Source organism: Apium graveolens, chromosome 7 (assembly GCF_009905375.1).
Source record: "Apium graveolens cultivar Ventura chromosome 7, ASM990537v1, whole genome shotgun sequence".
Classification (NCBI taxonomy): domain Eukaryota; kingdom Viridiplantae; phylum Streptophyta; class Magnoliopsida; order Apiales; family Apiaceae; genus Apium; species Apium graveolens.
Window position 1 is genome coordinate 57,478,267 of NC_133653.1, and position 3,742 is coordinate 57,482,008.

General features: G+C 41.2%; 1 non-coding gene across 1 annotated transcript; it reads left to right on the plus strand.

The window, feature by feature from the left end:
* Positions 1–2,502: 2,502 nt before the first annotated feature.
* LOC141676106 (small nucleolar RNA R71) lies at positions 2,503–2,609 on the plus strand. The gene has a single exon (XR_012556713.1). It is a non-coding gene; the product is annotated as a small nucleolar RNA R71 (small nucleolar RNA).
* The last annotated feature ends 1,133 nt before the right edge of the window (positions 2,610–3,742 follow it).

A 3,742-nucleotide genomic window follows, 5' to 3' on the forward strand; every position in this document is an offset into this window, starting at 1 on the left:
ATGTAGCTGGTGCACCAAACAAACCAAAAGAAACTCGTCTGAAGGCGAAAGTACCAAATGGACAAGTGAAGGTAGTCTTCTCCTGATCTTCTGGAGCGATACAAATCTGATTATAACCCGTATAGCCATCCAGAAGACAGTAATACTCATGATCGGCCAGCCTGTCAAGCATCTGATCAATGAAGGGCAATGGAAAGTGGTCCTTCCTAGTGGCTTTGTTCAGCTTCCGATAGTCCATGCAGATCCTCCACCCCGTGACTGTTCTAGTAGGGATAAGCTCATTCTTTTCATTTGCTACCACAGTAATTCCACCTTTCTTTGGTACACATTGACCCGGGCTTACCCATGAACTGTCAGAGTTAGGATAGATGATCCCTGCATCTAGCCACTTCATAATTTCTTTCTTCACTACTTCCTTCATGATAGGATTAAGTCTTCTTTGCTGCTCGACTGTAGGCTTGCTACCTTCCTCTAGCAGGTTTTTATGCATACAGTAAGAAGGGTTGATCCCCTTGATACCAGCTATAGTCCATCAAATTGCCGATTTGAACTCTCTTAGAATCCTCATTAGCTTTTCCTCATCACTACCTGAAAGGTCAGATGCAATAATAACAGGCAGAGTAGATGCATCACCTAAAAACGCATACCTCAAATGCTCAGGTAAAGGTTTAAGCTCAAAAGATGGAGCTTCCTCAATAGAAGGCTTAAGGCGTTTAGGAGCTTTGTTCAATTCTTCCATTCCGAGAGATTCAAAAGGCATATCAATCTTTCTTTTCCAGGGAGAAGCATTTAAATATTGCAATTGCTCCTCACCTTTGTCATCTTCACTGTCTGAATTTCCCAATAAGGCTTTTTATAAGGCATCAGACCTTAGCAATTGATCCAGTTCCGATGTGATCACCGAATTGACCAACTCCACTTTTAAGCACTCCTCATTATCAGTTGGAGATTTCATAACATTGAACACATTAAAAGTTACATCTTATTCCAGTACTCGCATTATAAGCTCACCCTTCTGCACATCTATCAAGGTTCGGCCAGTTGCCAAGAAAGGTCTTCCCAAGATTATGGGAATCTTCTTATCCTCTTTGAAATCAAGAATTACAAAATCAGCAGGAAAGATGAGTTTATCAACCTTGACCAAGACATCCTCCACAATACCTCGTGGATATATAATAAAACGGTCGGCCAACTGCAAAGTCATATACATCGGTTAGGAATAGGTAGATCCAACTGCTTGAAGATTAACAAAGGCATCAGATTGATGCTAGCTCCCAAGTCACATAAGCATCTGTCAAAAGACAGTTTTCCAATAGTACATGGAATAGTAAAGCTTACTGGATCTTTAAGCTTTGGAGGCAACTTATGTTGCAGCACAACACTACATTCCTCCGTGAGAGCGATAGTCTCTAAATCATCTAGCTTCACTTTCCAAGAGAGAATACCTTTCATAAACTTTGTATAACTAGGCATCTGCTCGAGAGCCTCAGCGAAAGGTATATTGATGTGAAGTTTCTTGAACACCTCCAGAAACTTCTCAAATTACTTGTACAGCTTTTTCTTCTATAGCCGCTTAGGAAAAGGCGGTGGAGGATAGATCTGTTTCTCCCCTGTATTAACCTCAGGTGGAGTGTGATCAACAGTAGTCTTCCTTGGTTCCACTTCTTCATCCTGCTGCTTTGCTTCTTTCTCAGCCCTAGTTTCTTCAGTTAACTCTTGAGTTTGTACGGGATTCGCAACCTTCCCAGACCTCAAAGTGATTGCATTTACCTGCTCCTTAGCTTCCTTCTTTCCTGGCACTTCAGTGTCACTAGGTAATGTACCAGGTTGACGATTTAGCAAGGCATTCGCAATTTGCCCAATCTGATTTTCCAAGGTCTTGATAGAAACAGCTTGACTCTTGTACATAAGCTTCAACTCCTCTAATTCAGATTTTTCATTAGCTTGTTGCAGCTGGAGTTGTTGTCTTGGTACATACTACGGTTGTTAAAAACCAGGGGGTTGTACTGCGTAGCTGGATACTGCTGATAAGGCTGTTGAACCGTATTCTAAGCATTGCTCTAACTAAATTTCAGATGATTGCAGTTGTTAGGATGATAGGTGGCTGGCACAGGTTGTTGCGATCGCTAGAAGTTACTCACAAACTGAGTTGATTCACTAAAAATTATGCACTGATCAGTCTCATGGGCACCAGCACAAAGCTCACAGACACTAGTGATTTAATTAACTCTATAATTAGCCAAAGTGTCCACCTTCATTGTCAAAGCCTTAAGTTGGGCAGCGATAGCAGTTGCTACGTCCAACTCCAGAATTTTTGCTACTTTTCCCTGAGTTAGTCTCTGGGAAGGATTCCGGTATTCATTAGTAGCCATCAGTTCGATCAATTCATAGGCTTCATCGTAGCTCTTAGCCCACAAGACTCCTCCTGATGCTGCATCGAGCATGGGTCTAGAAGTAGCACCCAATCCATTGTAGAAACAGTTGATAATCATCCAATCAGGCATGCCATGGTGTGGGCACTTCCTTAACATCTCCTTATATCGATCCTAAGCCTCACACAGAGATTCTTCAGTTTGTTGAGCAAACTGAGTAACAGCATTCCTGATTGCTGCAGTCTTCGCCATGGGGAAGAATTTAGTGAGAAACTTTTGATCAAGATCTTCCCAAGTGGTGATAGACCCTACTGGTAGAGAATGTAACCAGCACTTAGCTTTGTCCCTCAAAGAGAATGGGAAGAGTCGTAGCTTAATAGCATCCTCAGTCACATCGTTGAATTTAAAAGTGTCGCAGATCTCAATAAAATCCCTAATGTGCATGTTGGGGTCTTCAGTAGGAGAACCCCCAAACTGAACTGAGTTATGTATCATCTGGATCGTGCTCGACTTAATCTCAAAAGTGTTAGCACTGATGGCTGGCCTGATGATACTAGACTGAATGTCATTAATCTTAGGCTTAGAATAGTCCATCAAAGCCTTCGAATTTTCTGCTTTATCACCCATAGCTACTACAATTGGTTCTTCAACTTTCTCTTCTTCCTCCAACTTCTTTTCTTCCTCAGAAACTTCCCTACGAACTACCACAAGTTCTTTCTCGGCTTTATCTAGTGTTCTCTTACGAGTACGCAAACGTGTATACATACACCCTCACTAGAGTACCTGAAACCAGACAAGGAACAAATAAGTAACTGTGGCGCCCTCTAAACCCGGGTCAGAAGTTTGGGGTCCACACACACACCTTATTTATAACCTGCTTATAATAATTATAAAGATAATAATAATATGCAGTGATCCACTTACCAACTACCACGGATCGCAACAGGTTAAAGTATGTACACAAGCCACATACACACACTTATATTACAAATTCCCAAATCCCAACTATTCAAACTTACAAATGAATATTAAACATCATTACAAACTTTATAAACTTAAACTATCCCCAAAGCTGTCAGCTAGCTTAACTTCAATTAACCTGGACCCCTAGCTCTCGCACTGGATTGGGGATCCTCGCTACCAACAGGTTCCTTCTTAACTGGAAAAGAACATAAACAACATCGCAAAAATGAGCTAACTAGCTCAGCAAGTCACATTGACAAGACTGAGAATAATGATCATCAAGTGAAAAGAGTTAAGGTATCAAGTGAACAATGATTAATGATTTAGAATTGGATATTATATTTTCATTTTAAAAACCAAGGTTAGGCTGCTGATCAGTCACGCACTAACCTCGAGCAACGCACACA